This window comes from Stenella coeruleoalba (assembly GCF_951394435.1).
Source record: "Stenella coeruleoalba genome assembly, contig: scaffold_28, whole genome shotgun sequence".
Classification (NCBI taxonomy): domain Eukaryota; kingdom Metazoa; phylum Chordata; class Mammalia; order Artiodactyla; family Delphinidae; genus Stenella; species Stenella coeruleoalba.
This window is the reverse complement of record NW_027645921.1, coordinates 302,971-316,557: the sequence shown is the minus strand read 5'-3', so window position 1 is coordinate 316,557 and position 13,587 is coordinate 302,971. Positions and strand designations below refer to the sequence as shown.

General features: G+C 43.8%; 2 long non-coding RNA genes across 2 annotated transcripts in view; one reads left to right on the top strand and one right to left on the bottom strand.

Moving 5' to 3' along the window:
* The window catches only part of LOC307181472, an 88,882-nt gene extending 76,912 nt beyond the window's left edge, over positions 1-11,970 (top strand). The window contains exon 3 of the long non-coding RNA XR_013826867.1: positions 11,868-11,970. This is a non-coding gene — a long non-coding RNA (uncharacterized lncRNA). The remainder of the gene's footprint in view (positions 1-11,867) is intronic.
* The window catches only part of LOC307181475, a 392,267-nt gene that overhangs the window by 216,044 nt on the left and 162,636 nt on the right, over positions 1-13,587 (bottom strand). Inside the window, exon 2 of the long non-coding RNA XR_013826870.1 lies at positions 4,841-4,864. This is a non-coding gene — a long non-coding RNA (uncharacterized lncRNA). The remainder of the gene's footprint in view (positions 1-4,840; positions 4,865-13,587) is intronic.

The window sequence follows — 13,587 nt, the reverse complement described above, 5'->3', positions numbered from 1 at the left end:
TAAATTTGAGACCCTGTTCTGTTCTGTAATTCAGTTCCTGTGTAACCAAGTTTACATTCCGTGTATTACTGATATCTTATGATGTTTCTTTTCCTGTGTGACTTATTTCAGTTAGAATCATCATACCTGAATCCACTCATTGTGCTGCTAAGGGCCTGATGACACAGATTTCATTGCTGAGTGATATTGCTTTGTAAGTAAATACCACAACTTCTTTATCCATTTTTCACTTTCTGTGATGTTGAACTTGTACTGTAAACGAGGTTCTTGTAAACAGAGCCGTTCCAAACTTTGGGGTGGCTGTGTCTTTTTGATTTTAATTTCCCTAAGCTATAGGACCATAAGTGAAAGTGCCCTAGGTTCTGTTGCTTTGTTTTTTAGATGTTTCAGGAAACACCATACACTTCTCCCGAGTGGTTGTTGGCAATTTACATCCCGCCCATCAGCATAACAAGGCTCCCAGTTCTCCATGGCCTGTCCTGCCTTTCTGGATTTTACACTTTTTTCAGATGGCCCTTTTGACCGGGGGGAAGTGAGACTTCATTGTAGTGCAGATTTCCTTTGCAAGCTTGCTTGGTTGGCCAAAAAGGGCGTATGCGTTTTTTCCTGAATATATTCAGGAAAAAACGCATAGGCCCTTTTTGGCCAAGTGCATCATTGTGGACGTTCTGCCTCTTTTCCTATGCTTTCAATGCAATTCCAGTCTACCTCCTGAAATCGGTTTCCTGCAATTCTGCCCCGCTTTCAAGTCCTCTTGGCAGCCTTACTTCAGTCTATTTTTGGACGATAGCTGTCATTTATAACTCTGCAGGTTTGTGAATTACAGTGCCCCTGAGCTCCTTTCTTCAACTCGCTTTCTTTTGAGCTGGCCGCAACACCGCATGATGGCTTCAGGCCCTAATCTGGTTCCGGTACGGCACGCTGAGCCTTTGGTTATTTCCTCTTCCTGGTGGGAAATGAGAGTTAAATTTGCCCGTCCAGACACCTCCAGCTAGCCTCTCATTGGTTCTCGCTATTCCTGTTCATCTTCCGCAGAAATTGCAAACTGGGCCAAACAGGAGGTTAAAGGGACTGACTCTCCAAGTCGGGAGAGTGTTAGTAAAGCGTCTGGAATGTTGCACCCGAGTACCAGGGGAGGAAAACTGAGACATATTTGAACACGTCTCCCAATCACATGGTTGATCATACTCTGGGTTCCACATGCATATTTTAGCTGAAGGAAGAATACCTAAAACCTGGGTAGTTGAAACCCGTGGAATGGGTACCATGCAATATGACTTCAAAGGGTCTTCATTTGCTCACCGAACCTCTCCAATCCTATCACTGCTGCGTTTATGCCCCTGTACACATGCTTGATTCTCTTTTGGAGACATAGCAATCCATAGGTTTTAAGATACTTACTAGTCAGGTACATTCTTAGGCGTTTAATATGGGGTGTTGAGTCCATTTCATTGAGCAAGGAGTAGCTCTTGTCTATTCCATATTTGACTTAAGGAACTTTATCTGTGCTCATTTCAATCTCTGGTTTTATGCAGCACCCCAACTCACCTTTACCCTTAAGCAAGCATAAGTTGGTTTTCTAAATTTGAGACCCTCTTCTGTTTTGGAATGCAGTTCCTGTGTAGCCAAGTTTACATTCCGTGTATTACTGATATCTTATGATGTTTCTTTTTCTGTGTGACTTATTTCAGTTAGAATCATCGTACCTGAATCCACTCATTATGCTGCTATGGGCCTGATGACATAGATTTCATTGCTGAGTGATACTGCATTGTACGTAAGTACCACAAGTTCTTTATCCATTTTTCACTTTCTGTGATATTGAACTTGTACGGTAAACGAGGTTCTTGTAAACGGAGGCGTCCCAAACTTTGGGGTGGCTGTGTCTTTTTGATTTTAATTTCCCTAAGCTATAGGACCATAAGTGGAAGTGCCCTAGGCTCTGTTGCTTTGTTTTTTAGATGTTTCAGGAAACACCATACACTTCTCCCGAGTGGTTGTTGGCAATTTACATCCCGCCCATCAGCATAACAAGGCTCCCAGTTCTGCATGGCCTGTCCTGCCTTTCTGGATTTTACACTTTTTTCAGATGGCCCTTTTGACCGGGGGGAAGTGAAACTTCATTGTAGTGCAGATTTCCTTTGCAAGCTTGCTTGGTTGGCCAAAAAGGGCGTATGCGTTTTTTCCTGAATATATTCAGGAAAAAACGCATACGCCCTTTTTGGCCAAGTGCATCATTGTGGACGTTCTGCCTCTTTTCCTATGCTTTCAGTGCAATTCCAGTCTACCTCCTGAAATCGGTTTCCTGCAATTCTGCCCCGCTTTCAAGTCCTCTTGGCAGCCTTACTTCAGTCTATTTTTGGACGATAGCTGTCATTTATAACTCTGCAGGTTTGTGAATTACAGTGCCCCAGAGCTCCTGTCTTCAACTCGCTTTCTTGTGACCTGGCCGCAACACCGCAGGATGGCTTCAGGCCCTAATCTGGTTCCAGCCCGGCATGCTGAGCCTTTGGTTAATTCCTCTTCCTGGTGGGAAATGAGAGTTAAATTTGCCCGTCCAGACACCTCCAGCTAGCCTCTCATTGGTTCTTGCTATTCCTGTTCATCTTCCGCAGAAATTGCAAACTGGGCCAACAGGAGGTTAAAGGGACTGACTCTCCAAGTGGGGAGAGTGTTAGTAAAGCGTCTGGAATGTTGCACCCGAGTACCAGGGGAGGAAAACTGAGACATATTTGAACACGTCTCCCGATCACATGGTTGATCATACTCTAGGTTCCACATGCATGTTTTAGCTGAAGGAAGAATACCTTAAACCTGGGTAGTTGAAACCCGTGGAATGGGTACCATGCAATATGACTTCAAAGGGTCTTCATTTGCTCACCGAACCTCTCCAGTCTTATCACTGCTGCGTTTATGCCCCTGTACACATGCTTGATTCTCTTTCGGAGACATAGCAATCCATAGGTTTTAAGATACTTACTACTCAGGTACATTCTTAGGCGTTTAATATGCGGTGTTGAGTCCATTTCGTTGAGCAAGGAGTAGCTCTTGTCTATTCCATATTTGGCTAAAGGAACTTTATCTGTGCTCATTTCAATCTCTGGTTTTATGCAGCACCCCAACTCACCTTTACCCTTAAGCAAGAATAAGTTGGTTTTCTAAATTTGAGACCCTGTTCTGTTCTGTAATTCAGTTCCTGTGTAGCCAAGTTTACATTCCGTGTATTACTGATATCTTATGATGTTTCTTTTCCTGTGTGACTTATTTCAGTTAGAATCATCATACCTGAATCCACTCATTGTGCTGCTAAGGGCCTGATGACACAGATTTCATTGCTGAGTGATATTGCTTTGTAAGTAAATACCACAACTTCTTTATCCATTTTTCACTTTCTGCGATGTTGAACTTGTACTGTAAACGAGGTTCTTGTAAACAGAGCCGTTCCAAACTTTGGGGTGGCTGTGTCTTTTTGATTTTAATTTCCCTAAGCTATAGGACCATAAGTGGAAGTGCCCTAGGTTCTGTTGCTTTGTTTTTTAGATGTTTCAGGAAACACCATACACTTCTCCCGAGTGGTTGTTGGCAATTTACATCCCGCCCATCAGCATAACAAGGCTCCCAGTTCTCCATGGCCTGTCCTGCCTTTCTGGATTTTACACTTTTTTCAGATGGCCCTTTTGACCGGGGGGAAGTGAGACTTCATTGTAGTGCAGATTTCCTTTGCAAGCTTGCTTGGTTGGCCAAAAAGGGCCTATGCGTTTTTTCCTGAATATATTCAGGAAAAAACGCATAGGCCCTTTTTGGCCAAGTGCATCATTGTGGACGTTCTGCCTCTTTTCCTATGCTTTCAATGCAATTCCAGTCTACCTCCTGAAATCGGTTTCCTGCAATTCTGCCCCGCTTTCAAGTCCTCTTGGCAGCCTTACTTCAGTCTATTTTTGGACGATAGCTGTCATTTATAACTCTGCAGGTTTGTGAATTACAGTGCCCCTGAGCTCCTTTCTTCAACTCGCTTTCTTTTGAGCTGGCCGCAACACCGCATGATGGCTTCAGGCCCTAATCTGGTTCCGGTACGGCACGCTGAGCCTTTGGTTATTTCCTCTTCCTGGTGGGAAATGAGAGTTAAATTTGCCCGTCCAGACACCTCCAGCTAGCCTCTCATTGGTTCTCGCTATTCCTGTTCATCTTCCGCAGAAATTGCAAACTGGGCCAAACAGGAGGTTAAAGGGACTGACTCTCCAAGTCGGGAGAGTGTTAGTAAAGCGTCTGGAATGTTGCACCCGAGTACCAGGGTATGAAAACTGAGACATATTTGAACACGTCTCCCGATCACATGGTTGATCATACTTGGGTTCCACATGCATATTTTAGCTGAAGGAAGAATACCTAAAACCTGGGTAGTTGAAACCCGTGGAATGGGTACCATGCAATATGACTTCAAAGGGTCTTCATTTGCTCACCGAACCTCTCCAATCCTATCACTGCTGCGTTTATGCCCCTGTACACATGCTTGATTCTCTTTTGGAGACATAGCAATCCATAGGTTTTAAGATACTTACTAGTCAGGTACATTCTTAGGCGTTTAATATGCGGTGTTGAGTCCATTTCGTTGAGCAAGGAGTAGCTCTTGTCTATTCCATATTTGGCTAAAGGAACTTTATCTGTGCTCATTTCAATCTCTGGTTTTATGCAGCACCCCAACTCACCTTTCCCCTTAAGCAAGCATAAGTTGGTTTTCTAAATTTGAGACCCTCTTCTGTTTTGGAATGCAGTTCCTGTGTAGCCAAGTTTACATTCCGTGTATTACTGATATCTTATGATGTTTCTTTTTCTGTGTGACTTATTTCCGTTAGAATCATCGTACCTGAATCCACTCATTATGCTGCTACGGGCCTCATGACATAGATTTCATTGCTGAGTGATACTGCATTGTACGTAAGTACCACAAGTTCTTTATCCATTTTTCACTTTCTGTGATATTGAACTTGTACGGTAAACGAGGTTCTTGTAAACGGAGGCGTCCCAAACTTTGGGGTGGCTGTGTCTTTTTGATTTTAATTTCCCTAAGCTATAGGACCATAAGTGGAAGTGCCCTAGGCTCTGTTGCTTTGTTTTTTAGATGTTTCAGGAAACACCATACACTTCTCCCGAGTGGTTGTTGGCAATTTACATCCCGCCCATCAGCATAACAAGGCTCCCAGTTCTCCATGGCCTGTCCTGCCTTTCTGGATTTTACACTTTTTTCAGATGGCCCTTTTGACCGGGGGGAAGTGAAACTTCATTGTAGTGCAGATTTCCTTTGCAAGCTTGCTTGGTTGGCCAAAAAGGGCGTATGCGTTTTTTCCTGAATATATTCAGGAAAAAACGCATACGCCCTTTTTGGCCAAGTGCATCATTGTGGACGTTCTGCCTCTTTTCCTATGCTTTCAGTGCAATTCCAGTCTACCTCCTGAAATCGGTTTCCTGCAATTCTGCCCCGCTTTCAAGTCCTCTTGGCAGCCTTACTTCAGTCTATTTTTGGACGATAGCTGTCATTTATAACTCTGCAGGTTTGTGAATTACAGTGCCCCTGAGGTCCTTTCTTCAACTTGCTTTCTTGTGACCTGGCCGCAACACCGCAGGATGGCTTCAGGCCCTAATCTGGTTCCGGCACGGCACGCTGAGCCTTTGGTTATTTCCTCTTCCTGGTGGGAAATGAGAGTTAAATTTGCCCGTCCAGACACCTCCAGCTAGTCTCTCATTGGTTCTCGCTATTCCTGTTCATCTTCCGCAGAAATTGCAAACTGGGCCAAACAGGAGGTTAAAGGCGCTGACTCTCCAAGTGGGGAGAGTGTTAGTAAAGCGTCTGGAATGTTGCACCCGAGTACCAGGGGAGGAAAACTGAGACATATTTGAACACGTCTCCCGTTCACATGGTTGATCATACTTGGGTTCCACATGCATGTTTTAGCTGAAGGAAGAATACCTTAAACCTGGAGAGTTAAGACCCGTGAAATGGGTACCATGCAATATGACTTCAAAGGGTCTTCATTTGCTCACCGAACCTCTCCAATCCTATCACTGCTGCGTTTATGCCCCTGTACACATGCTTGATTCTCTTTCGGAGACATAGCAATCCATAGGTTTTAAGATACTTACTAGTCAGGTACATTCTTAGGCGTTTAATATGCGGTGTTGAGTCCATTTCGTTGAGCAAGGAGTAGCTCTTGTCTATTCCATATTTGACTTAAGGAACTTTATCTGTGCTCATTTCAATCTCTGGTTTTATGCAGCACCCCAACTCACCTTTACCCTTAAGCAAGCATAAGTTGGTTTTCTAAATTTGAGACCCTGTTCTGTACTGTAATTCATTTCCTGTGTAGCCAAGTTTACATTCCGTGTATTACTGATATCTTATGATGTTTCTTTTTCTGTGTGACTTACTTCAGTTAGAATCATCATACCTGAATCCACTCATTGTGCTGCTAAGTGCCTGATGACACAGATTTCATTGCTGAGTGATATTGCTTTGTAAGTAAATACCACAACTTCTTTATCCATTTTTCACTTTCTGCGATGTTGAACTTGTACTGTAAACGAGGTTCTTGTAAACAGAGCCGTCCCAAACTTTGGGGTGGCTGTGTCTTTTTGATTTTAATTTCCCTAAGCTATAGGACCATAAGTGGCAGTGCCCTAGGCTCTGTTGCTTTGTTTTTTAGATGTTTCAGGAAACACCATACACTTCTCCCGAGTGTCTGTTGGCAATTTACATCCCGCCCATCAGCATAACAAGGCTCCCAGTTCTCCATGGCCTGTCCTGCCTTTCTGGATTTTACACTTTTTTCAGATGGCCCTTTTGACCGGGGGGAAGTGAGACTTCATTGTAGTGCAGATTTCCTTTGCAAGCTTGCTTGGTTGGCCAAAAAGGGCGTATGCGTTTTTTCCTGAATATATTCAGGAAAAAACGCATACGCCCTTTTTGGCCAAGTGCATCATTGTGGACGTTCTGCCTCTTTTCCTATGCTTTCAATGCAATTCCAGTCTACCTCCTGAAATCGGTTTCCTGCAATTCTGCCCCGCTTTCAAGTCCTCTTGGCAGCCTTACTTCAGTCTATTTTTGGACGATAGCTGTCATTTATAACTCTGCAGGTTTGTGAATTACAGTGCCCCTGAGCTCCTTTCTTCAACTCGCTTTCTTGTGACCTGGCCTCAACACCGCAGGATGGCTTCAGGCCCTAATCTGGTTCCGGCCCGGCATGCTGAGCCTTTGGTTAATTCCTCTTCCTGGTGGAAAATGAGAGTTAAATTTGCCCGTCCAGACACCTCCAGCTAGCCTCTCATTGGTTCTCGCTATTCCTGTTCATCTTCCGCAGAAATTGCAAACTGGGCCAAACAGGAGGTTAAAGGCACTGACTCTCCAAGTGGGGAGAGTGTTAGTAAAGCGTCTGGAATGTTGTACCCGAGTACCAGGGGAGGAAAACTGAGACATATTTGAACACATCTCCCGATCACATGGTTGATCATACTCTAGGTTCCACATGCATGTTTTAGCTGAAGGAAGAATACCTTAAACCTGGGTAGTTGAAACCCGTGGAATGGTACCATGCAATATGACTTCAAAGGGTCTTCATTTGCTCACCGAACCTCTCCAATCCTATCACTGCTGCATTTATGCCCCTGTACACATGCTTGATTCTCTTTCGGAGACATAGCAATCCATAGGTTTTAAGATACTTACTAGTCAGGTACATTCTTAGGCGTTTAATATGGGGTGTTGAGTCCATTTCGTTGAGCAAGGAGTAGCTCTTGTCTATTCCATATTTGGCTTAAGGAACTTTATCTGTGCTCATTTCAATCTCTGGTTTTATGCAGCACCCCAACTCACCTTTACCCTTAAGCAAGAATAAGTTGGTTTTCTAAATTTGAGACCCTGTTCTGTTCTGTAATTCAGTTCCTGTGTAGCCAAGTTTACATTCCGTGTATTACTGATATCTTATGATGTTTCTTTTTCTGTGTGACTTATTTCAGTTAGAATCATCATACCTGAATCCACTCATTGTGCTGCTAAGGGCCTGATGACACAGATTTCATTGCTGAGTGATATTGCTTTGTAAGTAAATACCACAACTTCTTTATCCATTTTTCACTTTCTGCGATGTTGAACTTGTACTGTAAACGAGGTTCTTGTAAACAGAGCCGTTCCAAACTTTGGGGTGGCTGTGTCTTTTAGATTTTAATTTCCCTAAGCTATAGGACCATAAGTGGAAGTGCCCTAGGTTCTGTTGCTTTGTTTTTTAGATGTTTCAGGAAACACCATACACTTCTCCCGAGTGGTTGTTGGCAATTTACATCCCGCCCATCAGCATAACAAGGCTCCCAGTTCTCCATGGCCTGTCCTGCCTTTCTGGATTTTACACTTTTTTCAGATGGCCCTTTTGACCGGGGGGAAGTGAGACTTCATTGTAGTGCAGATTTCCTTTGCAAGCTTGCTTGGTTGGCCAAAAAGGGCGTATGCGTTTTTTCCTGAATATATTCAGGAAAAAACGCATACGCCCTTTTCGGCCAAGTGCATCATTGTGGACGTTCTGCCTCTTTTCCTATGCTTTCAATGCAATTCCAGTCTACCTCCTGAAATCGGTTTCCTGCAATTCTGCCCCGCTTTCAAGTCCTCTTGGCAGCCTTACTTCAGTATATTTTTGGACGATAGCTGTCATTTATAACTCTGCAGGTTTGTGAATTATAGTGCCCCTGAGCTCCTTTCTTCAACACGGTTTCTTTTGAGGTGGCCGCAACACCGCAGGATGGCTTCAGGCCCTAATCTGGTTCCGGTACGGCACGCTGAGCCTTTGGTTATTTCCTCTTCCTGGTGGGAAATGAGAGTTAAATTTGCCCGTCCAGACACCTCCAGCTAGCCTCTCATTGGTTCTTGCTATTCCTGTTCATCTTCCGCAGAAATTGCAAACTGGGCCAAACAGGAGGTTAAAGGGACTGACTCTCCAAGTGGGGAGAGTGTTAGTAAAGCGTCTGGAATGTTGCACCCGAGTACCAGGGGAGGAAAACTGAGACATATTTGAACACGTCTCCCGATCACATGATTGATCATACTCTGGGTTCCACATGCATGTTTTAGCTGAAGGAAGAATACCTTAAACCTGGGTAGTTGAAACCCGTGGAATGGGTACCATGCAATATGACTTCAAAGGGTCTTCATTTGCTCACCGAACCTCTCCAATCCTATCACTGCTGCGTTTATGCCCCTGTACACATGCTTGATTCTCTTTCGGAGACATAGCAATCCATAGGTTTTAAGATACTTACTAGTCAGGTACATTCTTAGGCGTTTAATATGGGGTGTTGAGTCCATTTCATTGAGCAAGGAGTAGCTCTTGTCTATTCCATATTTGACTTAAGGAATTTTATCTGTGCTCATTTCAATCTCTGGTTTTATGCAGCACCCCAACTCACCTTTACCCTTAAGCAAGCATAAGTTGGTTTTCTAAATTTGAGACCCTGTTCTGTTCTGTAATTCAGTTCCTGTGTAGCCAAGTTTACATTCCGTGTATTACTGATATCTTATGATGTTTCTTTTTCTGTGTGACTTACTTCAGTTAGAATCATCATACCTGAATCCACTCATTGTGCTGCTAAGGGCCTGATGACACAGATTTCATTGCTGAGTGATATTGCTTTGTAAGTAAATACCACAACTTCTTTCTCCATTTTTCACTTTCTGCGATGTTGAACTTGTACTGTAAACGAGGTTCTTGTAAACAGAGCCGTCCCAAACTTTGGGGTGGCTGTGTCTTTTTGATTTTAATTTCCCTAAGCTATAGGACCATAAGTGGCAGTGCCCTAGGCTCTGTTGCTTTGTTTTTTAGATGTTTCAGGAAACACCATACACTTCTCCCGAGTGTCTGTTGGCAATTTACATCCCGCCCATCAGCATAACAAGGCTCCCAGTTCTCCATGGCCTGTCCTGCCTTTCTGGATTTTACACTTTTTTCAGATGGCCCTTTTGACCGGGGGGAAGTGAGACTTCATTGTAGTGCAGATTTCCTTTGCAAGCTTGCTTGGTTGGCCAAAAAGGGCGTATGCGTTTTTTCCTGAATATATTCAGGAAAAAACGCATATGCCCTTTTTGGCCAAGTGCATCATTGTGGACGTTCTGCCTCTTTTCCTATGCTTTCAATGCAATTCCAGTCTACCTCCTGAAATCGGTTTCCTGCAATTCTGCCCCGCTTTCAAGTCCTCTTGGCAGCCTTACTTCAGTCTATTTTTGGACGATAGCTGTCATTTATAACTCTGCAGGTTTGTGAATTACAGTGCCCCTGAGCTCCTTTCTTCAACTCGCTTTCTTGTGACCTGGCCGCAACACCGCAGGATGGCTTCAGGCCCTAATCTGGTTCCGGCCCGGCATGCTGAGCCTTTGGTTAATTCCTCTTCCTGGTGGAAAATGAGAGTTAAATTTGCCCGTCCAGACACCTCCAGCTAGCCTCTCATTGGTTCTCGCTATTCCTGTTCATCTTCCGCAGAAATTGCAAACTGGGCCAAACAGGAGGTTAAAGGGACTGACTCTCCAAGTGGGGAGAGTGTTAGTAAAGCGTCTGGAATGTTGTACCCGAGTACCAGGGGAGGAAAACTGAGACATATTTGAACACATCTCCCGATCACATGGTTGATCATACTCTAGGTTCCACATGCATGTTTTAGCTGAAGGAAGAATACCTTAAACCTGGGTAGTTGAAACCCGTGGAATGGGTACCATGCAATATGACTTCAAAGGGTCTTCATTTGCTCACCAAACCTCTCCAATCCTATCACTGCTGCATTTATGCCCCTGTACACATGCTTGATTCTCTTTCGGTGACATAGCAATCCATAGGTTTTAAGATACTTACTAGTCAGGTACATTCTTAGGCGTTTAATATGGGGTGTTGAGTCCATTTCGTTGAGCAAGGAGTAGCTCTTGTCTATTCCATATTTGGCTTAAGGAACTTTATCTGTGCTCATTTCAATCTCTGGTTTTATGCAGCACCCCAACTCACCTTTACCCTTAAGCAAGAATAAGTTGGTTTTCTAAATTTGAGACCCTGTTCTGTTCTGTAATTCAGTTCCTGTGTAGCCAAGTTTACATTCCGTGTATTACTGATATCTTATGATGTTTCTTTTTCTGTGTGACTTATTTCAGTTAGAATCATCATACCTGAATCCACTCATTGTGCTGCTAAGGGCCTGATGACACAGATTTCATTGCTGAGTGATATTGCTTTGTAAGTAAATACCACAACTTCTTTATCCATTTTTCACTTTCTGCGATGTTGAACTTGTACTGTAAACGAGGTTCTTGTAAACAGAGCCGTTCCAAACTTTGGGGTGGCTGTGTCTTTTTGATTTTAATTTCCCTAAGCTATAGGACCATAAGTGGAAGTGCCCTAGGTTCTGTTGCTTTGTTTTTTAGATGTTTCAGGAAACACCATACACTTCTCCCGAGTGGTTGTTGGCAATTTACATCCCGCCCATCAGCATAACAAGGCTCCCAGTTCTCCATGGCCTGTCCTGCCTTTCTGGATTTTACACTTTTTTCAGATGGCCCTTTTGACCGGGGTGAAGTGAGACTTCATTGTAGTGCAGATTTCCTTTGCAAGCTTGCTTGGTTGGCCAAAAAGGGCGTATGCGTTTTTTCCTGAATATATTCAGGAAAAAACGCATACGCCCTTTTTGGCCAAGTGCATCATTGTGGACGTTCTGCCTCTTTTCCTATGCTTTCAATGCAATTCCAGTCTACCTCCTGAAATCGGTTTCCTGCAATTCTGCCCCGCTTTCAAGTCCTCTTGGCAGCCTTACTTCAGTATATTTTTGGACGATAGCTGTCATTTATAACTCTGCAGGTTTGTGAATTATAGTGCCCCTGAGCTCCTTTCTTCAACTCGGTTTCTTTTGAGGTGGCCGCAACACCGCAGGATGGCTTCAGGCCCTAATCTGGTTCCGTTACGGCACGCTGAGCCTTTGGTTATTTCCTCTTCCTGGTGGGAAATGAGAGTTAAATTTGCCCGTCCAGACACCTCCAGCTAGCCTCTCATTGGTTCTCGCTATTCCTGTTCATCTTCCGCAGAAATTGCAAACTGGGCCAAACAGGAGGTTAAAGGGACTGACTCTCCAAGTGGGGAGAGTGTTAGTAAAGCGTCTGGAATGTTGCACCCGAGTACCAGGGGAGGAAAACTGAGACATATTTGAACACGTCTCCCGATCACATGGTTGATCATACTCTGGGTTCCACATGCATGTTTTAGCTGAAGGAAGAATACCTTAAACCTGGGTAGTTGAAACCCGTGGAATGGGTACCATGCAATATGACTTCAAAGGGTCTTCATTTGCTCACCGAACCTCTCCAATCCTATCACTGCTGCGTTTATGCCCCTGTACACATGCTTGATTCTCTTTCGGAGACATAGCAATCCATAGGTTTTAAGATACTTACTAGTCAGGTACATTCTTAGGCGTTTAATATGGGGTGTTGAGTCCATTTCATTGAGCAAGGAGTAGCTCTTGTCTATTCCATATTTGGCTTAAGGAACTTTATCTGTGCTCATTTCAATCTCTGGTTTTATGCAGCACCCCAACTCACCTTTACCCTTAAGCAAGCATAAGTTGGTTTTCTAAATTTGAGACCCTGTTCTGTTCTGTAATTCAGTTCCTGTGTAGCCAAGTTTACATTCCGTGTATTACTGATATCTTATGATGTTTCTTTTTCTGTGTGACTTATTTCAGTTAGAATCATCATACCTGAATCCACTCATTGTGCTGCTAAGTGCCTGATGACACAGATTTCATTGCTGAGTGATATTGCTTTGTAAGTAAATACCACAACTTCTTTCTCCATTTTTCACTTTCTGCGATGTTGAACTTGTACTGTAAACGAGGTTCTTGTAAACAGAGCCTTTCGAAACTTTGGGGTGGCTGTGTCTTTTTGATTTTAAATTCCCTAAGCTATAGGACCATAAGTGGAAGTGCCCTAGGCTCTGTTGCTTTGTTTTTTAGATGTTTCAGGAAACACCATACACTTCTCCCGAGTGGTTGTTGGCAATTTACATCCCGCCCATCAGCATAACAAGGCTCCCAGTTCTCCATGGCCTGTCCTGCCTTTCTGGATTTTACACTTTTTTCAGATGGCCCTTTTGACCAGGGGGAAGTGAGACTTCATTGTAGTGCAGATTTCCTTTGCAAGCTTGCTTGGTTGGCCAAAAAGGGCGTATGCGTTTTTTCCTGAATATATTCAGGAAAAAATGCATACGCCCTTTTTGGCCAAGTGCATCATTGTGGACGTTCTGCCTCTTTTCCTATGCTTTCCATACAATTCCAGTCTACCTCCTGAAATCGGTTTCCTGCAATTCTGCCCCGCTTTCAAGTCCTCTTGGCAGCCTTACTTCAGTGTATTTTTGGACGATAGCTGTCATTTATAACTCTGCAGGTTTGTGAATTACAGTGCCCCTGAGCTCCTTTCTTCAACTTGCTTTCTTGTGAGCTGGCCGCAACACCGCAGGATGGCTTCAGGCCCTAATCTGGTTCCGGCACGGCACGCTGAGCCTTTGGTTATTTCCTCTTCCTGGT